This window comes from Hypanus sabinus, chromosome 20, assembly GCF_030144855.1.
Source record: "Hypanus sabinus isolate sHypSab1 chromosome 20, sHypSab1.hap1, whole genome shotgun sequence".
Classification (NCBI taxonomy): Eukaryota; Metazoa; Chordata; class Chondrichthyes; order Myliobatiformes; family Dasyatidae; genus Hypanus; species Hypanus sabinus.
Window position 1 is genome coordinate 37,212,125 of NC_082725.1, and position 24,810 is coordinate 37,236,934.

General features: G+C 40.2%; 1 long non-coding RNA gene across 1 annotated transcript in view; it reads right to left on the minus strand.

Moving 5' to 3' along the window:
- Positions 1-206: 206 nt before the first annotated feature.
- LOC132378422 (uncharacterized) overlaps positions 207-24,810 on the minus strand; it is a 108,300-nt gene continuing 83,696 nt past the window's right edge. Inside the window, exons 2-3 of the long non-coding RNA XR_009507033.1 lie at positions 18,765-18,825; positions 207-4,133 (exon numbers count right to left, since the gene is read on the minus strand). This is a non-coding gene — a long non-coding RNA (uncharacterized LOC132378422). The remainder of the gene's footprint in view (positions 4,134-18,764; positions 18,826-24,810) is intronic.

The following is a 24,810-nucleotide window of genomic DNA, read 5'->3' on the forward strand; positions in this document are numbered from 1 at the left end:
GCCCAATGAGTTCACACCAACTATCAACCATCTGCTTACATTAATCCTATATTAACCCTCTTTCTATTCTCTCCACATTCTCATCATCCATCTCCAGATATGACCTAAGTTTTAGGGGCAATTAACCTACCAAAGGAAAATGGAGCACCTGAAGGAAATCCAAGTGGTCACAGGAAGAATGTGCAAACTACTTGTGATGTACAGAATCAGTCAGGTTTATTTTCATTGGCATGTGTCATGGAATTTGTTAACTTAGCAGCAGTAGTTCATTGCAATAATGATAACATAGAAAAAAAAGTGTAAAATCAATTACAGTACATATTTATATACTTGATAATACATAATATAGAAAGAATATAGTAATCAATTACTGTGAGAATATATATGCATATTGAATAGTTAAAACAGTGCAAATACAGAAATAATGTATATTAAAATAAGTGAGGTAAAGTTCATAATTTCAATGTCCGTTTAGGAATCGGATGGCAGAGGGAAAGACGCTGTTCCTGAGTCACTGAGTGTGTGCCTTCAGGCTTCTGTACTACCTTCACCTTGGTGATGGGGGTACTCGATAATGGATGTCTCCTTTCTGAGGCACCACTCTTTGAAGATGTCTTGGGTACTGTGGAGACTAGTACCCGAGATGGATTTGACTAATTTTACGACTTTCTGTAGCTTTATTCGGTCCTGTGCAGTAGCCCCACACCCCTCTGTACCAGACAGTTATGCAGCTTATCACAGGATTCTTTCCACAGTACATCTATAGAAGTTTTTGAGTGTTTTAGTTGATAAATCTCTTCAAACTCCTAACTCCTACACTATATAAATGATCTGGATGAAAATGCAGATGACTGGGTTAGTAAGTTTGCACATAATATGAAGATTGATGACGTCGTGCATAGCGTAAATGACTGGCAAGGAATACAATGGGATATAGATCTGTTACAGGTATGGGTGGAGTAATAGCAGATGGAGTTTAACCTGACGAAATGTGAAGTGTTGCACTTTGGCAGGTCCAATATAATGAGACAGAACACTGTTATGGGTAATACCGTAACAGTGTTGATGAGCAGTGGGATCTTGGGGTCTAACTTCATAGCATCCTGAAAGTGGCTACACAGTTTGATAGGGTGGATAAGAAAACATGGCATGCTTGACTTTATTAGGTCGAAGCATTGAGTTCAAAAGTCAGGCTGTTATCTTCCAGTTTTATAAAACTCTAGTTAGGCTCCATCTATATTGCATTGATTGTGTCTTTGATCAATCACTAAACACTCAGCAGCTCTTCTACAACAGCGCACGGGGATTGTCTTCAGGACTTTCCTCTAGGCCACCTGCTGCAGTAGGCCTGAGCACTGAGAGATCCCATTTCTCAACAACGTCATCAACCAACAGGACCAGAGCTGCTATTTTTCCAGCAGCCTGCTACTCTGAGGCACGTTCTGAGATGGATGGAGGCCTATAAAGGGTAGAGGGCACACAGCCTGGGTGGAATAGGGTCAAACAATTACCCCCCAGAGGATGGGTCAAGGGATTTAATGGAGGTGTTCAAAGTCACATGGAATTTAAGTGTGTCCATTGTTGACAACTATATGGGATGGATCCAAATTCCCTAAATGGGAAGAAGGATAGATTTTCCTTAACCAACGTGTCTTGATCAAGACGCAGGCCGGCAGTGTTATTATACGTAGCACCCTGTATCAATGATTCTGATGAAATTCAGTGTTCAATTAGTGGCAGTGAAAGAGGTGGTGCAGGTCATCTGCAGATTAGGCGTTAGGGGAGGCTAGTACTTACTGTCACTGGTGGAAAGTACATCTCAGGGTATGACCATAGCTGGGTAAGCTATGATGAAGAACATGATTAAGATTGGAATTTTTTGAAGGATGGACCCTGACCTTAATGGAGAGTCAGAGATGAGCCATTAGCTGTAAGATATGCTGCCTCTGACCTGCCATTGGAGTATTTTGCTTACTGCTGATTCCAGGATACTGATACTGTGAGAATCAGCAATGTTAAGGCCACTGGATTTGCCCACCTCACAGCCTTCCCACTTCCTATTATTATTGTCAGCAGTTAATGAAACAGGATACCCAGTTTTTTTAATCCTCCACTCTATAATATTTCAATCATCCCCCAGGCATCCACTAAAAATGGCCATTTCATTGACATGCAGGAAACATCTCTGAACTAAAGCACCAACTCCCAGTGCAGGTTTTCCTAGGAGTTTACAACATTAGCTAATGAGGTCATGATCTAAAAGGTATATGGCTACTGCTATCTTCCTTACTTGCTATTATTAGGCTATCAGACTACCTACCTATGTTGTCTGAATGCCTAAATTCAATCCCACTGCCTCACTGGTTCACATCAACTCTAAAGCACAGGGGTAATGGGAGCAGCGATCTGATCTACTGACATAAAATGGGCCTGCTGGGTGGGACCTCCTGAAAGAAAGCGAGTCAAATAAAATTAGTTAGATAACTCTGTTGTGTAAAATCAAAATCGGGTTTAATATCACTGGCATACGTCGCAAAATTTTTTGTTCTCATTGCAGCACCAGTACAATGCAATACATAATAATAGAGAAAAAGTAAATTACTATATATATAATAGTTAGATTAAATAAGTAGTGCAGAAATAAAGATAAAAAGTTGTGAATAGTGTTCATGGGTTCAACATCCATTCAGAAATCGGATGGCAGAGAGGAAGAAGCTGTTCCTGAATCATTGACTGTGTGCCTTCAGGCTTCTGTACCTCCTTCCTGATGGTAGCAATGAGAAAAAGGTATGACCTGGGTGATGGGGGTCCTTAACGATGGATGTTGCCTTTTTGAGGATTTGCTCCTTGATGATGTCCTGAATACTCTGGAGGCTGGTGACCATGATGGAGCTGACGAAGTTTACAACTCTCTACAGCTTATCCTTTGCAGCAGCACACAGCATCCCCCCCCCCCCCCCACCCCATATCAGACAGTGACGCAGCCAGTTAAAATGATCTCCATGGTAAAAACGGTGTTGCATCGGAAAATAGATGAACAATTCTTGTCTTAAGAACAAGTTTCTACTAGACTATGGAAGTAAAGGAGATGAAAATTGCAACTGAAGGAACACACAAAGAGAATTTTTTCAGCATAATAGGTTGCACAGACACAACTGAACATAAGACAAGTGGGATCGACACAGCAAACTTTCTATTATTGTAATTTTCTATAATGATATATCATATCAAATAAAAATACATAATTTTAGTTTTCAAATAAATGCTGGATACCTCAGGGTACTCAGATAATTAAAGACAATAGAGCCAAATCTAAAGGGAAATCCAAAGAAAATTTATGCTTTGAAACCCCACCCCCAGAGTCTTCAAAGTGAGCCAATGTTGTATATTCTGGAGCAGACTCTCAGTGTGCCACATACAAAAGCCTATTTACTTAAGTCAAGAATTAATGTTTTACTCTTTTTGCGGAGAGAGGAACCAAGAGAAGAACTGATGTGGCAAGGTGGAAATGTCTTTTTGCCTGCTGTGCTGGGAATTGAGCAAGTATGCGAGGGTTATGAGAGAGAAGGAGACAGAACTAGCGAGACAAAAACAGAGATAAAGAGACAGAGAATGAGATAGGCAGTTAGAAAGACAGAGAGAGAACAGAAACATGTGCTGCTTCTAGCCCTTGTCCGTTGTCCACAAGCCCATCTGATGGATTGTGCTTGAAGATGGGTCTGTCTGAACCTCTGTGCATGCAGGCTGCTATGTCAGGGAAACCAAATGTGGTCAGTTGAGTCCTCAGTGGTGCCATTCTCAACATCGAGACAGAAAGCGGTGACTTCAAGGCCCACTCCAGAAATTCGACTTGGGCTTGACCGTTGCCTATTTTAATGGTACAACCAATCCGCACATCAACTTAAAGATCATTAAAAAGAATGTTTCTAGATTGGAAAATACACAGGCCTAAATCTTCTTCCAGGACACTTTAAGCTGCCATTGCAAAAGAGGACTATCCCAGCATTTAGTGAGGTCTGGAGCTCCACTGTTTCAGCATACACCAGCCCAGGGCACAATGTGTCTGATAGAATATGTACTTGCTTCAAGGCACTTCTACCACATCTTTGCACTGCTGAGGGGAGAGGAACAGACTGTGGAGAAAACAAGACTGAAATGATTAACAGAAGAGGACAAAAGGGGGATAATAATGCTTGTGTTGTGGGAAAGGGAGAGAATCCTATGCGATCTAGAGAAAGGATTGACAATCAAGGAAACAACTGAGAAGTATACATTGCCTGTGACTGGAGTTATTAAGGTCCTGAGAACAATGGCATCAAGGGGGTAGGGACGCTTATTGATGATATAAGCTTAGAAATGTAACTTACCTGTAGGAAAACGGATGCCTTTGACTGCCCTGCTGTGGTCCAGGTAGAAATGTACACATTAACTAGTGCCACTGTAAGCCTTTACACATCTGCTTTGGTTTTTGAGCTACGTGCCCTTCACACATCTCAGATACATGACAGAATTTTGTTAAAATTACATCAAAACAAGCATTGCAGACTGTGTGGCATCAGTGAGCAACATTCACAAGCTGGTGATGCACATGTTTTAATGATGGGGACTTGGTTCAAAGAAAGACAGCTCAACATGAAGTTACAAGGAGAGAACGGATTGGGATGGATTATTGAAAAAGGCTGAGTAGTGACCTTATGAAGGGTATAAAACAGGTAGATAGTCACAATCATTCTTTTCCCTGGGCAGGGTAGTCTGACACTCAAGGGTATAGGCTTAAGGTTTAAATGGGATCTGAGAAACTAGTTGTCCACACGGAAAATGGTGGGTATATGGAACAAGCTGCCAGAGGAGGTAGGAGAGGCAATACAATTATATGTTTTTTAAATAATTGGATTGGTTTATAGGGATATAGGTCGATAGGCAACTTGGTCAGTATGGAGGTCCTGGGCCAAAGGCTCTGTTTCCATGATGTATAAGCAGTGACTCCATGAGTCATAAGTACTCACTCAGGCAGAAAAACTCAAACTTGATACAGAAGTCCTGGACACTTTTTTCTTGTTGCATGGTTGCAAGCAGCATTTGTACCAATTCAGATCTGACTTTTTTTTAAATTACCAACTTGTTCGAAAACAGTCCATCAAGCAGCAAGGAAATTGAATCTTGCTGCGTCCAACATTCAGGGAAAGTGCACCGAAATGTGTCGATGACCATCTCTGATTTTCACTGGAGTGGCAGAGCAGCTGGAGTCCACACAAGCGCTTAGCAGTACATCCCACACAGATCAAACAGCCCTTGATCTTTGCTCAGGTTTACTGCCCCATTCCCAATCATTCCAGCATTCCTTTGAAACTGATAGCATGCAACAGATGGCATTGTATTTGGAGCTCTCAGTTACTAAACACTGACAACACTCTTACTGTGCTCCAGCTCCGGAATCTGGTTGTTGATCAACTATGGACAGATAAGTGTTCCCAAAGCCAATCTCAGGAACTAAGAACAGAAGATATTTGAATGTCAGTGAGCCTGAGCATTGAAGAATCCTTCTGAAGGAATTAATGGAACACGCTGGAATTGAGGAGATTGAGAGGGGATCTGATTGAAACGTTTAAGATAATTAAAGGATTTGATAGGATTGAGGCAGGAAATATGTTCCAGATGTTGGGAGAGTCCAGTACCAGAGGGCATGGATTGAGAATAAGAGGTCAGTTATTTAAAACAGAGTTGAGGAAGAGCTTCTTCTCCCAGAGAGTTGTGCAGGTGTGGAATGCGCTGCCTCAGAAGACGGTGGAGGCCAATTCTCTGGATGCTTTCAAGAAGGAGCTGGATAGATATCTGATGGATAGGGGAATCAAGGGAAATAGGGACAAGGCAGGGACTGGGTATTGATAGTGAATAATCAGCCATGATCTCAGAATGGCGGTGCAGACTCGAGGGGCCGAATGGTCTACTTCTGCACCTATTGTCTATTGTCTATTGTCTAATGGACTAAGAAAAATAAAGATATCTCCACAAGCGCAGAGTGTTAATAGCTGGAACTATCAATGTACCTATTAACCCATGATCTTATTGCATTATTTGAATGAACTACATCATTCATGTAAAATAAGACCAAAATAAAGAAAATTTGCAGCAACTTGCATGGAGATTGGCAGCTCTGTCCAATCCTCGATGAATCCCTAATCCCAATGATAGCCGTAGAATTCAAATTCAAGTAAGTAAAATAAATTAAGATTTTTATTAAATAGTTAGCCTCAGATTAGTGGCCAGGTAGTCACAAAACCACAGCTGGCTCCATAACTTCCTTCAGAGCAGGAAACATCATCCTACTCTGAGCTCTGTGTGATTCTGTAGCCACCAATGTTGTTAACTCTTAAATGTCACTTAACTTCATGGCAAACAATATATGGTGGCATCGCTGGTGATGTCAATATGTGAGTAAATAAAAACACTCACTCACCTCTACAAGCTTGTGCTCCTGTTCAATAGGACCGCACCTGATTTGCAATACAATTCCACTTTCCAGCCTTTGGTCTATATCTTTTGTTCTCTTTATGTGATATTGATATCTACTGTATACATTGATTTCATTCTCAAGAGTTCTAGTTGTCCGCCAGAATCCCTGCCCTATAGGGATTTTCCTTTTAGGTTGCGCAAAAAGGTACTTCCCACGTCCCTTTTGAAATAAGCTGATGTTAAAAATATGATCTTAAGAGATTTTTGTATTTACTGAAAGAATGTGGCACCCAGTGGTAAGGACAATATTAATCATCTACCCCTAATTGCTCTAACTATGAACTATCACAAGATGCTGGAGGAACCCAGCAGGTTGTAGGATGAAGTGTCGGCCCGAAATATGGACTATTAATTCCTCTCCTTAGATGCTGCCTGACCCACTGAGTTCCTCCAACACTTTGTCTGTGTTGCTCTGGATTTCCAGCATCTGTAGAATCTCTTTTGTTAATGATGAACTATTTTTTTGAATTACTGAATTACATATACATGCACTCATAATTGATGTTTGATGGAGCGATCTAGTGTTTGAACCAAAACCAAGTGATAACTAAGAAACAGGGATATATTTCCAAGACTGTATGGGCAGTGACCTGATTGGAAACCTGCAAGCATTAGAGCTCCCATACTCATGCTGATAATCTGAGAGCCAAGTTCACAATTTGGAATGGTGCTTTTGAATTAGCCTTGGCATATTGATGCATGCTATTTTATAGATGGTTCCTATTGCAGCATGTCAACAATAACCAGTGTAGTTTCAATACAACCAAAAATCAACTTATTTTAAACTTCTGCAAACTTCAGTCAACACCACTCAACATTCTACACTGATGTGAATACAAGCCAAGTTTCTACAGCTAAGTAATTTAGTGTTTGGACTTAATAATGTTCTGATGTACATGTGTTGAGCACTTTCCATGGAAAATACACCTCTCCCACAGTATGATGTAAAGCTAGATTTATTACCACATAACAAATCTGCCCTGAAAACCTTCTTCCCTCTTGTATTTCATGTTCGACAATAGACAATAGGTGCTGAGGTAGACCATTCGGCCCTTCGAGCCTGCACCGCCATTCTGTGATCATGGCTGATCATCTACTATCAATACCCAATTCCTGCCTTGTCCCCATATCCCTTGATTTCCCATCCATAAGATACCTATCTAGCTCCTTCTTGAAAGCATCCAGAGAATTGGCCTCCACTGCCTTCTGAGGCAGTGCATTCCAGACCCCCACAACTCTCTGGGAGAAGAAGTTTTTCTTTAACTCTGTCCTAAATGACCTACCCTTTATTCTCAAACCATGCCCTCCGGTACTGGACTCTCCCAGCATCTGGAACATATTTCCTGCCTCTATCTTGTCCAATCCCTTAATAATCTTATATATTGCAATCAGATCCCCTCTCAATCTCCTTAATTCCAGCATGTACAAGCCCAGTCTCTCTAACCTCTCTGCGTAAGACAGTCCGGATATCCCAGGAATTAACCTTGTGAATCTATGCTGCACTTCCTCTACAGCCAGGATGTCCTTCTTTAACCCTGGAGACCAAAACTGTACACAATACTCCTGGTGTGGTCTCACCAGGGCCCTGCACAAATGCAAAAGGATTTCCTTGCTCTTGTACTCAATTCCCTTTGTAATAAAGGCCAACATTCCATTAGCCTTCTTCACTGCCTGCTGCACTTGCTCATTCACCTTCAGTGACTGATGAACAAGGACCCCTAGATCCCTTTGTATTTCTCCCTTACCTAACTCTACACCATTCAGATAATAATCTGCCTTCCTGTTCTTACTCCCGAAGAGGATAACCTCACACTTATTCACATTAAGCGTCATCTGCCAAGTATCTGCCCACTCACTCAGCCTATCCAAGTCACCCTGAATTATCCTAACATCCTCATCACATGTCACACTGCCACCCAGCTTAGTATCATCAGCAAACTTGCTGATGTTATTCTCAATGCCTTCATCTAAATCGTTGATGTAAATCGTAAACAGTTGTGGTCCCAATACCGAGCCCTGTGGCGCCCCACTAGTCACTACCTGCCATTCCGAGAAACACCCATTCACCGTTACCCTTTGCTTTCTATCTGCCAACCAGTTTTCTATCCACGTCAATATCTTCCCCCCAATGCCATGAGCTCTAATTTTACCCACCAATCGCCTATGTGGGATCTTATCAAATGCCTTTTGAAAATCGAGGTACACTACATCCACTGGATCTCCCTTGTCTAACTTCCTGGTTATATCCTCGAAAAACTCCAATAGATTGGTCAAGCATGATTTGCCCTTGGTAAATCCATGCTGGCTCGGCCCAATCCTATCACTGCTATCTAGATATGCCACTATTTCATCTTTAATAATGGACTCTAGCATCTTCCCCACTACTAATGTTAGGCTGACAGGACTCTGTTTTCTCCCTCCCTCCTTTCTTAAAAAGTGGGATAACATTAGCCATTCTCTAATCCTCAGGAACTGATCCTGAACCTAAGGAACAATGGAAAATGATTACCAATGCATCCACAATTTCCAGGGCCACCTCTTTTAGTACCCTAGGATGCAGACCAACTGGACCTGGGGATTTGTCAGCCTTCAGTCCCATCAGTCTTCTCATCACCGTTTCCTTCCTAATGTCAATCTGTTTCATTTCCCCTGTTATCCTATGTCCTTGGCCCATCCATACGTCTGGGAGATTGCTTGTGCCTTCCCTAGTGAAGGCAGATCTAAAGTACTTATTAAATTCTTCTGCCATTTCACTGTTTCCCATAACAATTTCACCCAATTCATTCTTCAAGGGCATAACATTGTTCTTAACTATCTTCTTTCTCTTCACATACCTAAAAAAGCTTTTGCTATCCTCCTTTATATTCCTGGCTAGCTTGCGTTCGTACCTCATTTTTTCTCCCTGTATTGCCTTTTTAGTTAAGTTCTGTTGTTCCTTAAAAATTTCCCAATCATCTGTCCTCCCACTCACCTTAGCTCTGTCATACTGCCTTTTTTTTAATGCTATACAATCTCTGACTTCCTTTGTCAACCACTGTTGCCCCTTTCCCCCCTTTGAATCCTTCCTTCTCTGGGGGATAAACTGATTTTGTACCTTGTGCATTATTCCCAAGAATACCTGCCATTACTGTTCCACTGTCTTTTCTGCTAGAATATCCATCCAGTTAACTTTGGCCAGCTCCTCCCTCATGGCTCCATAGTCTCCTTTGTTCAACTGCAACACTGACACCTCCGATCTGCCCTTATCCTTCTCAAATTGCAGATAAAAACATCATATTATGGTCATAACTTAACATATTATGTTATGGAACAGAAGTGGGATTCCTATTCTGTGAACATGTGCCACATTGAGTCACATTCCGAGGAGGCTGTGCTTTCTCGTCCAGCTTTCCAGGAGCGAAAAGGAACCCCAGGATTCCACAACACTCATGCCTCTTTTTCAGCTGCTGGAGAAACAGCAATGGCTCTCGTGGAAAGTGGGTGAAGGAGATAGTCAAGGAGGATCCAGCAGGTAAGGAACCTTAGCTCATTCATATACGGGCCAGTGTAAAAGCATGTAGAAGTGCATCAACAGAAATTACTAACCTTCAAATCGGAGCATACACTTGGAGCATGACCACCCTCTGTATGTCATCTGGAGTTTAACAAAAATACCTCACCTTAAGATGACTGCACAGACATTTACAACTCCTAATCCAGAATTTCAGGGTATTCCTGAACAATACCTGAAGGGACAGACCTGAATGTTGTTCAGTTACCAAGGTTATTGCTGCAAAGTCTCGTACTCCTTGTTCTGAAAAATCAAGATGACAACACTGTAATCTAATTTCTTTTTTCTATCAGGAAGAAGATTTCACAAGATTTCCTCTTCTTTCTTGGCATTCACAAAATTCTAGAAGCTTCTGCCCTTTCCAGCCCTGTGAGAAGCTCCCAATAATGTAGGTGCACACCGAAACTTACGAAACGTAAATCAGTATCAATATTTCAAGTGCCATTTCACAGCAATGTACAATAGTTATCAACAGAATTCCAAGCACAGCCTTTGGTTGTTTGCAGAATATTGTGTTTGATGATTAAATCCTTAAACTAGAACTAATTTTGTGGTCTCTCTGACAGCGGAAATCTTTATATACTTATGTCATGGGTTACCTTTAACAGGCATTTCACTTGGAGGAGTAATTCATGAACTGGTTCTGCAAACTGCTTTGAAACTATTCATAAAGTAAGCAAACCAACATCAGCATCCTCAGCAATAAGGCCTTAATTAAACTCCATGCTTGGACAACACGTATTTGCATGCCTGACACTGGACTCTCAAAACACACGGTCTATTCGAAGCTATGTGGATAACAGAGGAAATACATCAAGGAGTACCCTCAAAGCTTTAGTAAAAATAAAGCATCCTCACTGATTGTGGGAGCTGCCTGCCCAACGCTAAACAAAGTGCAGAAAGATTCTGAGAGCCTCTACTCTTTTTGTCACAACCACGCAAAAACCCAATAAAAGCTTCAGAAGAATTAAACTATTTCCCATCAGAACACCTGCCATTCAAATATCTCCAAGACCACCTAAGGCAGAATCGATCATTCCCATATTGGCCTGATTAGTACCATCAGAACTCATTGAACTGGAAAGAGATCAAGTCATCTTTGGTTCTCGGGGATCTCCTACAAAAAGGGCGGGAAGAATATCTGCACCACATCTAACTTAATTTGCCTGCTCCTAAACCTACAGAAAAGATACAAAGATTCCAAAAATTATGCCTCTTAAGTTATGAAAGGGTGTAGGAAGAAGGAACCAATAAAGACTTCCCAGTCATGAATATTCAGAAAAAAGAAGCACCCAAAAATGGTCCAAGTTTCTTAGCAAATTCCAAAGCTTTAACCTTGTGACACAATTGATACAGGAGTGCTGCCCTTGTCTGTCAAAGAACCCTTGAATTTGATGGGCCTTTACCGCTCCTCCTAAACTCACTTTGCTCCCATCCCTTGCTGGGGAAATATTTTCATTATCACCAGTCATTGCATGAACTGCCATGCCCTGCAGGTTTCCCTCAAAATCATACTCATGCGAGAGAAAACGTGGGGAAACTTAATTAAGGTGCAGGAATTAAAATTTCCCACTTCCTTTGTCAAAGTTTCAACATCTGAACCACGGTCCCACCAATTTACAAACTGTTTAGATTCATCTACATGACTTTGTAAAAGTCCTAGCACATGTACGTATACATCTAGGGTACTGGAATAATTTTATATATTGTACTGTACTGCTCCCTTAAAAAAAATTTCATGATAAATGTGACAGATGATAAACCTGATTCTGATATGGGATTCTACTGTGGACTGAGAGTGGGAAGGAAACAGCAAGAGGGGAATCATGATTGGGAAAAGGGGGAAGGAGCAGGAAACAACAGGGAGACATTCTGTAATGATCAATAAACCAATAGTATGGAATCAAATTACCTTGCCTGATATCTCAGGGCTGGGTATGCCTGCACGCACACTAACCCCCACCCCAGCACTCTTCTCTGCCACCTGTTCCACAACTCCATCGCGGTGCTACCCTTGCCATTCCCAACATCTGTTTCTCTAACCGGATTTACAAACTCGCTCTCCAGTCCACGTTGACAAATACAGTACTGTACGAAAGTCTAAACTCACTTAGCAATGTGCAGACTTAATTAATAATAACTTAACTTTATATATTTACTTATTTATTTGCTGCTTGTTCATTTATTTATTTATTTCCATGTTCTTCTGCCCTACCCAACACCAATTCCCCTAATCCCAACAAAAGTTAAAATTGCAAATTAAGTTTTTGTTGTCAGGGAATGGTAATTTTATATCCTGTTTTAAATGGTATGGAATAATAACTCATCCCTGATAAATAATCATTGTATCAATGTATTCTCAAGATTTCCCTCTGACTGCAGTCATGTTTTTATCCCCCATGAATATGGTTCTATTTCAAGTTGGTTTAAAAGATACGCCTTTTTTATCTCTGCAGTTCAATTGCTGAGGTTAGGTTGAGTTATTTTTGTTCTGGTTTCCCCTCAGTGCCTTTTATAATCATTTTCAGCTGATGTCTGGACTTTTCCAGGTGTTTCACAGTTATGCATATTGCACTTGAAATTAAGCTAGTTACGCAAGGGTCAAACATGCAACATAATTTTAATATTGAATTCCCAATTGTGCAGTGTAATTCAGATTGGTACAGCAATACTTTATAGTCTACAATAAAAGTTATTACCAGTACAAAGCTTCTGCAACTTGCATTACTTGACATTAAGACAAAGGAGACACCTTTTGCTTCCTATGGATATTATTGAGCTACACCAAAGTCAGAGTAGGTCCACCCCTTCCTACCCTCAGTACTAACTGCAATATGATTGTACAACTGACACAGACATAGAAAGCCACATTCTTCATGAAAGGAAAGCTATCTGATTAGCAATTCTACAAGAGAAACACATTTCCATAAAATCTTTGCACCAATGACCATTTATAAACATACATCATGTTTGATAATCAGAAATTGAAAGCCTTGCACTTTGTTAAAAATTATATATACTCTGTGACTATTTTATTAGGTAAACCTGTACACCAGCTTGCTAATGCAAAAACTGTATCTAATCAGCCAACCATGTGGCAGCAACTCAATGCATAAAAACATGCAGACATGATCAAAAGGTTCATTTCTTCAGACCAAACATCAGAATGGAGCAGAAATGTGACCCAAGTGTCTGTGACCGTGAAATGATTATTGGTGTCAGATGTGGTGCTTTGAGTATCTCAGAAAGTGCTGATCTCCGGGGATTTTCATGTGCAGCAGTCTTTAGAGCTTACAGAAAATGGTGCATAAGATGAAAGTGTCCAGTGAGCGACAGTGCTGTGAGGGAAAGTGCCTTGTTAACGAAAGAGATCAGAGGAGTTTGGCCAGACTGCTTGAAGCTGACAGGAAGGCGACAGGAGCATCTCTGAATGCAAAACATGTCGTACCTCGGTGTGGTTGGGCTACAACAGCAGAGGACCACAAACATACATTGAGTGGCCACTTTATTATGTACAGCAAGTACCTTATAACGTGGCCACTGAGTGTAAATGTGACCTTTCACAGCATTGTTTCTGATTCAAAAACAAAACAGTCTGTGCATTTTGATATATGTGGTAATGTACCAAAACATACTAATGCACTTCATAGGAACATTAATATTTGACAACATATCAAGCAAAGAATTAATATGACAGGTGTACAAATGCCTTAGTCAAAGAGAGTACATTAGCTGAGAGGGGCAGCTACTTCTATTGCCACAATGGCATTTAAGCTGAAGAAATAAATGCTGGACTTGCCAGCAATACCAAATCACCCTGAAAGAATAGTGAGACCCAGGAAGGTGTAAACATATGAAATATGATACTTTAAGCAATATCCAAGGTATTGCTTGATAACCTAGGTTCATCTATTCATCTCGATGCAATTACTCAGCCACAGAATGAATCAAATTCATATCCAGCTTCCTTCCATTAAAGCCATTATCAGGAATCTGTGATGCAAATTAAATCTTGACTCAGGTCCAAAGATTCTGCTCCATTCGCATTCAGTTCAGATTTCTGTCACAATGGAGAGTATTCTGAAGGAAATCCAAGTGAAGAATGAAAACAAAGCATACTTTCAAGCTCGGTGAAAATGCCCACTGTTGGTTCAGTTTGTGTCACTGAACCCATTATGAACTTTCCCCTTTTTCCCTTTGTCATATTGCTTTACTATGCTTCCTACTCCCACTCTGCCTGAAACTAAGAAGGTACGCCAGCAGCTTCACTTATAAAGAGTTTGAGGAGATTTGCAAACTTCCACAGATGTACGGTGACAGGTTCTGAAAGGTTGCATCACCACCTGGTGAGGAGGCTCCAATGCACAGGTTCAAAAACAGGCTGCAGGGGGTTACGGGCTCAGCCAGTTCCTTCACAGACACAAGATTCCTCACCATTGATAATTTCTTAAAAAGGCAATGCCTCAAGAAGGCAGCATCCATTGTTAAGAACCCTCACAATCTAGAACATGCCCTCTTCTCATTCAGGGAGGAGGTAAAGGAGACTGATACACACTCAACATTTTAGAAACAGCTACTTCCCCTCCAACATCAGTTTTCTGAACAATCGGGGAACCCATGAACACTACCTACCTCACTATTCCTGTTATTACTATTAATTTATTTTTTTGTAACTGACAGCACTGTACTGGTTGTACACTTTATCTCTTGCACTGTACTGGTTTCAGAAGGCACTGGGGAAGCACAGCGATGACTTGATGGCAGCAAACAGAACTATTAACTGCCTTATTTATCACACTTTGTCTCAAAAAGCGATCACTGCAATCGATAGCATGGTACTTCCCATTTGAAGTTGAGTTTTTGAAATGAAGTCTTGAGGTACAGGACAATTGTGGTGTGGCCCGGCCCAAGAGCATGGAATGACCCATTGTTTGGCCAATATATGCACCGGGCCATGAGGCAAGGGATGGGCTGGTGATCAGCTCACTGCTCACAAGGGTTGCCATGGACTCACTTTCATGAACTTCAGTTCTGAAGGTTATTTGCTTAGTTTTCTTGTTTGCACAATTTGTTTTATTATTCTGCACATTGTGTGTTTGACAGTCTTTTATAAAAATGGGTCCTTTTAGGTAAGGAGTCAAATCTCAAGGTTGTATATAGAATACATACTTTGATAATAAATGTACTTTAGACTGCTACCTCAAAACAACAGATTTCATGACATAAGGCAGTGATAATACACCTGATTCTGATTCTGAAAATATTCGTCTTTAGGCCATCCTAGATTGTACACCCCAGGTCTATGCTGCCTTTACTGGCTTGGTATCCTGCTGATCACAATTCGCAATAGTGATTTTGCATCAAAAAAAATATTTCAGAAACTCTGAGGAATTTCATAATTGCAAGATCTTTAATTTTCTTTCAATTGAATTTAATAAATAAAGGAGTAGGTCATTTATCCTCTCAAACTTGATCCACCTTTCACTGGGATCACTTTTTATCTATGTATAACAACCCATTCTCCACCTTTAGCCTGATATCCCTTGATTACCCTAACATCAGGAAAGTTACCAGTCTCCATTGTGAATACAATCATTGACTAAACCTGTTTGTTAGAAGGGAACAATGCTTCACCTTTTGATGATGACATTTCTTCTCATCTCACTCTTACTTGAATCTTATATTCAATAGTACAGAAAGACTAGAAAATGCCAGTATGTGGGTACATCCATCTAGAAACATGAATTTTATTTTAAATACTTTTTAAATTTAAATATTTTAAATTTTAATTTTTTCCTACACTTTAGTATTGTCATGGTGTACTTTCAACTCTCAGCTCATTCAGCTCAGAAATCTTCTCTTGAAATGACTCCATCTCTTGTCCTCTAAGACATCTAGAACAGCCAGCTCATTTGACTAAGCTTTTAAATCATCTATCCTAATATTTACTATGTTGGTCATGCTTCATTTGCTGAGCTTCAGGGTTTTTGGCATTATGAGTGCTATTCAAACCCAAGTCATTATTTCATAGAAAATCAGGAGAGCTGCTTTATTTACCAGTCATTATTTACCATGCAATCATCATTAGTAAAATTAGAGTATTTAATGTAGGATATTACAAATGAATATTTGACCTCTAAGTTTCCTGCATACAACATTTTGGCCAACTAATCACATCTAATCAATATTCATTCGGACCCTGGAGGAGTATATAAGCCGGCACTTTGAAGAGACAACACCCTCAACTGCGCATTGACGATGGCTTTTCGATTGGAGCCAAAATGCCTGCAAACGTTTTGCCAAGCTTGGCGATCAGCCAAACTTCCAAACAACAATATGGTTTAATGTAAGAAATCTGGAAGCCAAATTTCCAACAGCAAATTGGTTGGAAATTAGTTGGGGCCAAACTATAATCATAGGAATATATTATTTGCACCCCTCTTCTCTTTTGAAGGTTTTTACTCATGCTACTAGAGTAAGCTCACTCCTCATGTTTCACACTGTTATTAGGGGGAAATGAGAGATATATTGACAAAGGAAGTGCTACATCATGAAAGTAGCTTATCACAAACTCTCAGAAAACATGGCTATGCATTTAATTCCTTCCACACTTTGTATCTAATAAAGTGGCCACTGAATGTACTTCCTCAGGAAGCTAAAGAAATTTGGCATGTCATCATCAACCCTCAACAATTTTTATTGATATTCCACAGAAAACATTCTATCTGAATGCATCACAGTTTGGTAAGCAACTGTCTGCATGTGAATGCATCACAGTTTGGTAAGCAACTGTCTGCATGTGACTGCAAGGGAGTTGTGGACACGTCTCAGCACATCATCACAACCAGCCTCCCCTCCTTCGAAACCATCTCTTTCTCACCGCCTCATTGAAGCAAGCAAGATAATCGAAGGCACCACCCACTTCAGAAATTCTCTCTTCTCCCCTCTCCCACTGGGTGGAAAGTGCATATTCCACCAGGCTCAAGAATAGCTTCCGCCCCACTATTCTATCAAATATTTCCCTAATACAAGAAGATGGACTTTTGACATCACAATCTACCTCATTATGATGTTGCACCTTGTTGTTCACTTGCAAACACTTTCTCTGTAGCTGTTACACACCTCATTCTGCATTGTTAATCTTTGGTTTTGTTCTACCTCGATGGAATGTGCAATGATTTGATCTGTATGGACATTGTGCAAGACAGGCTTCTCACCGTATCTTGATTTGTGACAATCATAAACCAATTCCAATTATGCAACAATATAAGGCTGTCAAAGTTCAAAGTAAATTTATTATCAAAGTACATACAGTAAATATCACCAAATACAACCCTGAGATTCATTTACTTATGGGCATACTCAGTAAATCCAAGAAACATAATAGAATCAAAGAAAGACAGCACCTGGACAAACAACCAAAGTGAGAATGACAAAAGAATGTGCAAATACAAAGAAAGAAAAAATAACAATAATTAATAAATAAGCAATATAAATCAAGAACATGAGATGACGAGTCCTTGAAACTGCGTTCGTAGGTTATGGGAACAGTTCAGCAGTAGGGCGAGTGAAGTTATCGCCTCTCATTCAAGAGCTTGATGGTTAAGGGGTAATAACCTGGTGGTGTGGGTCCTGAGGCTCCTGTATCTTCTTCCTGATGATAGCAGTGAGAGGAGAGGAAGGCCTGGATGGTGGGAGTACTTGGCAATGGATGCTGCTTTCCTGTGACAGCACTCCGTGTAGATGTGCTCAGTGGTGGAGAGGACTTTACTCGTGTTGGATTGGGCTGTATCCACTACCTGTTGTAGGCTTTTCTACTCAAGGGCATTGGTGTTTATTGAGGGTCATGCACCTTACCCCATATTTGACTCATTTGTTCATACAGTGGTGTCAATACATACTCCAATTCCAGAATTACCAAGTCAAGAGCAAAACCACAGGATAAACAACCACAAACTACACACAAAGTAACATTTCAGCAAGAATGTTATTATTAGTAGTAGTATTATCCTGGGCCCCTATATTGGCAATTATTCCATATGTATATGTCACAGTTCGCCAAAAATAGATTGGGGGAGAAATGTGATGAAGGCTTTCTGGCTGGATGAGTGTGTTGGGGAGATATGGATGCATAAGATACTTGAATGTTTCATTTTCATTTAAAGAGGATTTTTTTTGGTTGTAAAAGTTGTAGCATTATAAAAAGCTTGCTTCTCTCATAATATAAAAACTGAAAATATCTAACATACTATGGTATTCATCATCTCTGCATCAGCTTGCAGTCCAATTCAATTTATAATTTAGTCCAACTTGACATAGCCTGTGGCAAACTAGAATATTGAAGATTCAGTTCCCCTGATGTTATTCCCTGGGGCTTATTTATCAACCATCCATTGAAGATCAGAATGCTTCCAGTGATAAGTGCAGCTATGAAGCATCCACAAGGTAGAGCCATCCGCATGAATGCACACAGAAAAGACAGGCAAGTGAAGAATTGCACGCAAGTTCCAGGCTCCTCACAACCCACAGGAATCACCAGTGTCACAAAAGAAAGGGAAGAAAAAATGAAATCTGTATTCTATGCAGGCAAAATAAAATTCCATTCAGAATGCTCTACTCTCCTATTTGGTGATAATTAAATCATCCTGAGGCTTATCATTTGCACATTTTAAGAATTGATCTAAAGATTGGCTCCACTTACCCATCAGGGTTCCTGCAGTCTCTTCCACAAGCTACTTGTTCAGTTGTAATTAGCCAAATAGCTGAAAAAAAACAAAATATAACATAATGTAAATATAAATAGATGTCACCATTCATTATTGGAAAGGCCAATTCACATACTGCAATATTTGCAGAGTCACGCAGCACAGTAACAGCTGATATTGACAACATTTCAGTGACAAACAATAACAACTGGTAGAGAAAATCAAAGTTCAAAATAAATTTAATATAAAAGTACGTATACGTCACTATATACAACTCTGCGGGCAGACTCAGTAGATCTATAATAGAATAATAACAATAATAGAATCGATGAAAGATCACATCAATTTGGGTGCAACTACCACAGTAACCAGAAATTTCCATAGGAATAAACAAGAGATGTAATAACAAAACAACTACAGCAACAAGCAAAGTAAGTAGTGCATTATTCTCAGTACAACACATCTACTGATTAAGTGTGATTTAGTACAATACCTCTATATTAATAAGCAATAATCTATAGCAATGATATTTTATTTATGTGTTACATATATTACTGAAAGGTGACTACTTAATTGCTAGACTGTTTTCAACCTTCCAATTTCCAAAAACTCAGCTGGTTCTCTGCTAATACTTTGCTGAATTCACTTGAAAGCATATTAAGGCTCCTGTGGAGTTATTTTTGATGAGCACAATGACAGTGTAGCTTTCATTACTGTCTGCCAAATATGAACGTCTAATTTCTACAACTTCAAGGGATTTGAAAAGTTGATTGCCAAAATAGATTAGATATTTCTTGCAGTAAGGAGGGTTGCAGGAAACAGTTGTATTCAAATTCAAGCACGGTTATAAAAATGTGCAGATGCCCTTAGAAAATTTATTGGCATTCATAAGGAAAGTAGACTGAGTGTGGGTGCAACCGGGAAGACAACTTCGAGTCAGAGTTTATTGTCTTATGTATTTGCAGGTGCAGTGAAAAACTTGCAGCAGTACATATACAGTAAGCAACAATCACAAGCAAGAAGTAAATTAAACATAAATTATGCAGAACCTTTATAAGAAAGAACACAATTAAAACAGAAATAAGTCCACTTTAGTGCAAAGTTTTCAAAGTGGTCATAACATTGCTAAACTGCGGTGATTAAGGTTTTACCAGTTTATGAATCAAATGGCTGAAAGGAATTAGCTGTTCTTGAACCTGATGCTGGTTACGTTTTGTAACTTAAAAACTCTAAACTAATTCAAAGGAAGACACGAGTCCAAAATGCAAGTATAATCGGAATCAGGTTTAATATCTCCAACATATGTTGTCAAATTTGTTGTGTTTGCTTCAGAAGTACACTATTGACTATAAATTAATTCTCAATAAAGAATGCATCTCAACTATACTCTACATATATATACATATACACTACAACTATATAATACAACTACTATATACAGACATGAACAACATAGTAAATTTTAAATCCTCCCATTCAGGCCTAAAGATTTAATCGGTGTGGAGGATTTCTTACTCTTGTGGGATAATGTCTTTCCTGACAATGTGAAACACTCTGGTTGGCAGGTGAGGACTTGTGGCTATGAAAACAATCTTAGGTTCTGTGGCCTCTTCTTTGGTGGTTGTAGGAGTTGATTCTAAGACTGCAGGCAGTGGTTCTGACAGCTCTGAACACATTTCCTCTCCTTTTTCCTCTTCTGGTTTGTGCATCTTGATCTTCAGAAGTTCCATTTAGTTCTCAGGAGTATTCGCTTTTTAATCCTTCTATTGCTTCCTTTACCATCTGATCTCTCCAGTTGATTTCCTCAACCACAACTTCATCTGACACATTCTCCATTGACTCCTTTCTTTTTGGTCTTCCATTAATCCAGCTGGGTTTTAGTCTTTACATCAACTTTTACCAGCAGCTTTTTGTCTCTCACTTGAAGTTAATACAATAACCTTAATTCATGCAGAGCAAATTCTGGTTCTTTATGCTCACAAAAGCTAAATGCTTGCAACTTTCCTGAAGCTCCTTGAACTCTCTTCCAGTTTAAAACCAAGACACATGTTTTAAGTAACTGCCTGATTAACATATCAGAAGCTTTCTCAGATATGTTGCCTACAAAAGCTGTCGCAGCTGGACCACTGCTTTTGTCACTTTCACAATTTCTCAGAGCAGTGTGGTCCAATATGCTTTCAAACCAGAGGCAAAGAGGTTGACACCAACACCTGCTTGTCCTCTGTTGGGCAATGGTTCATGGTGCTCAGCATGGAGACAATTGTGGCATCGTCCAGTACCTTCCTTAACTCACTTCCAGTTGGTTTCATTGCAGGGAATGTGGCATGCAAATTATGGATGGATCTCCAATGAGTTGTAGTAATCTCCGCCAATCATGTCCCCATAATGCTGGCTCTCCTGGTTTTACCACATAAAACCTGACTGTGGCTTGTTGCTTGTTGTATTTCACTGTCATGGACAACATTCCCACAGGAGGTAACTTCTCTGAATTATCTTCTCCTTATATTTTCTTAGCTGAATATCTGCAAGACTTCAGTTTAGTATCTTTGAAATGCTGTTCAAACTCATTTGAGCAATGACTGAAACAGCCAAACCAGTGTCCAACTCCATTTTAATTAATTTACCATTCATTTCTGGTGCAAGCCAGATTGCTTGCCCAAAGGGTCTCGGACCGAAACGTCGACAGCGCTTCTCCCTATAGATGCTGCCAGGCTTGCTGTGTTCCACCAGCATTTTGTGTGTGTTGTTGCTTGCCCAATATTAGTTTTCATAGTGTAAGTCCCAAGGCTAACCAGTCCTGTGTCACTCTCATCATCATCAGATTTGTCATCAACATGCAGATGTCAAGATGCAAGGAACTGCACACCCAGAGGCTGCCTTCATTGTCGCTTGTGACTTTAATCGAGCTGATGAAAGTCTCACCTTAGTTTTGTCAGCACATCCAGGTGAGCATTCGTGGAGATAACACACTTGACCACTGCTGCACCCCCTTCTGCAACGCCTACAAAGCACTCCTTCGCCAAGCTTTTGGAAAATCAGATCACTCTTCGATCCCGCTTTTGCCAATGTACAGGCAGAGGCTGAAACAAGAGGTGGCCATAGTTAAAACCGTCCGCTGTGGGTCCAATCAATCGGTCTCCATGCCGCAGGATTGTTTCGATGACATCGACTGGAATGTCTTCCATGGTGAGAATGTCTCCGGCAATCAGCAGGAGCTCAAGAAAAGCAGCTATGATCTGTGCAAAGCTATCAAAGCTGCAAAACAACAATACAGGGACAAGATTGAGTCAAGATTCACAATACATAGCACACGTGAAATGTGGCGAGGGTTACATACCATCGCAGACTTCAAAGCCAAACGTAGTGCTGCTGCCAATATCTCAGCATCCAGCTGAGTTAAACAGCTTCAAGTTCCACAGCATCCACATCACTGAGGGCCTCACGTGGCCTGTACACACCAGCTCAGACAGTTGAGGAAGTTTAGCATGGACCCCCAAATCTGCAGAGTGGTGCGGACAGCCCAGCACATCTATAGTAGTGAACTTCCTGTGATTCAGGACATTTACATAGACAGGTGTGAGAAAAGGGCCTGAAGGATCATTGGGGACCTGAGTCACCCCCAACCACAATCTAGTCAGGCTGCTACCATCTGGAAAATGGTACCACAGCATAAAATCCAGGACCAACAAGCTCTGGGACAGCTTCTTCCACCAGGCTATCAGACTGATTAACTCGCAATGATCGGAGAGTATTTCTATGTTACATTGACTGTTCTATTTATTATAAATTATTATAAATTGCAATGGTTGCACATTTTACATTTAGACAGAGACATAACGTAAAGATTTTTCCTCCTCATGTATGTGAAGGATGTAAGAAATAAAATCAATTCAATTCAATTCAACTGTCAGCATACAGATTAATTCTCTTTTTTGAAACTTCAACATGACTTTTTACCTGTTTCTCTTCTTTTGCAGACCATTTATTTTTGTCTGCCTGGCATACTCTTTGTATGTGTCCTACTTTGATGCATTTTCTACAAGTTTCACCTTTAAATCTGCATCAGTCTTGTGTATGTAAGCCCCTGCCGCAGCGATAACTCAATTTGTTCGGCCAAATTGGCCTCTGTCTGGACGCTGAAATTTTGCTCACGCTCACTTTCATTCCTGACTGTAACTCAGTTGCGTATGCAGTTTCAGCTATTTCAGCTGGTCTTTTAAACGTAAGCTGTCATTCAGATGGGACCTATTTTTGAATGCTCTCTTGTAAGATTCCACAAACTAAACAATCTCTCAGTGCATCATTAAGCCCATCACTGAACTGACGATGCTCAGACAATCTCATCTATTCAGCCACCTATGTTGAAATAGCCTCCTTTTTGATTCCTCTTATGAAACCTGAAGTGTTCTAAATGTTCCTGCATTATTTTAAGAATGTCAGCAAAGCTTATTTCTGCTGGTTTGGTTGGAATTGAGAAACTTGGAGGCAGGTTATATGCCATTAAGCTGAATGCATTCAGCCCTTTAAATTGAATGCATTCAGCAAAATTGATACTCATTCTTATTGGCTATTTCATTTGCTTCAAAATATTATTCAATTAGCTCAGTATACTTGAGTCAGTTACTCAATGTGTAATCAAACGCATCAATATTTCTGATGTAGCCACCCATTCTTGATTTTGTATGATTATTGTCACTTGGTACTCACTCTTTATAAACCCATAATTTCTTCCATTTTCTGTCTTTTTATTAATTCAACAGCCTCTGCACGTGCTAGGCTGTGTTTTTAACTTGCCATTCCTTGCTGTGTTTTTGTTTGTTTGAACATCTCACTGAACTTCAACAAGTCAGTAGCCATTTCTGGTTCATTTTAATAATGCCTCATTGCCAGTGTTATGCATTGTAACTTCAAAACATTAACTAATTTAAAGGAAGACACTGGAGGCCAAAATGCAAGTATAACTTCATGTCTACTTTAAGCAAGGCATGCACACTACCAGTGGTAGGAAGCTATGTGCCATAATGTGTTGGGTCTCTGCAGCTTCCTATGTTCCTATGCATTCAAATTACCATATCAGACCATGATACAACCAGACAGGATACTTTCAACAGTACATCTGTACAAATTTGTAAAAGTCTTCGGTGACAAGTTGAATCTACTTAACATCTTAAATAAATCAAAGATACTGCCAAATATTCTCTCTGATTGCATCTATGGGCTGGGCCCAGGACTGGCAATAGATGGATAATGCCCAGGAATTTAAAGCTGCTGACTCTTGTTACTGCTGATCCCCCAGTGTAGACTTTGTCCTCCTTCACCTTCCTGAAGTTAACAAACAACACCTTAGTTTTGCTGATGCTAAGCAAGAGATTGTCATTCTGGCACCTATCAACCAGGTGCTTGGCTCACTTGAGTAAGCTGCCTCATCACTATCTGTGATTTGTCCAACAGAAGTGTCGTCAGTGAGTTGAAAATGGCATTGGAGTTGAGCTTAGCCACACAATTATGTGTGTAGAGAGAGAAGAACGGGGGTTAAGCATACATCCTTGAATGTACCTGTGTTGATGATCAACAAGGAAGAGCAGTCACTGATTGAGGTCCGCCAATGAGGAATTTGAGTATTCAGTACCAGAGGGAGGTACAGAGGCTCTTGAAGCTTGATGATGAGTTTGGTTGTGGTGATTGCATTGAATACCAAGATACAGTCAATGAACAGCAGCCTGATATGTGACTTTGTATGGTTCAGGTGATCCAGGGCAGAGTTAAAGCGCCTAAGATATCACAGCAGTTGTGACGGTGGTGACAGTAGGCAGAATGAAGCAGACCCAGGTCATCTCTGAGACAAAAATTGATTTGGGCCATTAGCAACTACTTGAAGCACTTCATTGCAGCTGATGTAAGTGACACTAAACAGTAGTTATTGAAAGAGGCCACTATACTCTTCTTAGGCACCAGTACAATAAGTGTTTTTTTTTGTAGCTAGTGGGAACTTTAGACTGCAGATGGAAGAGGCTGGATAGGTCTGTAAATAGTCCAGCTAAC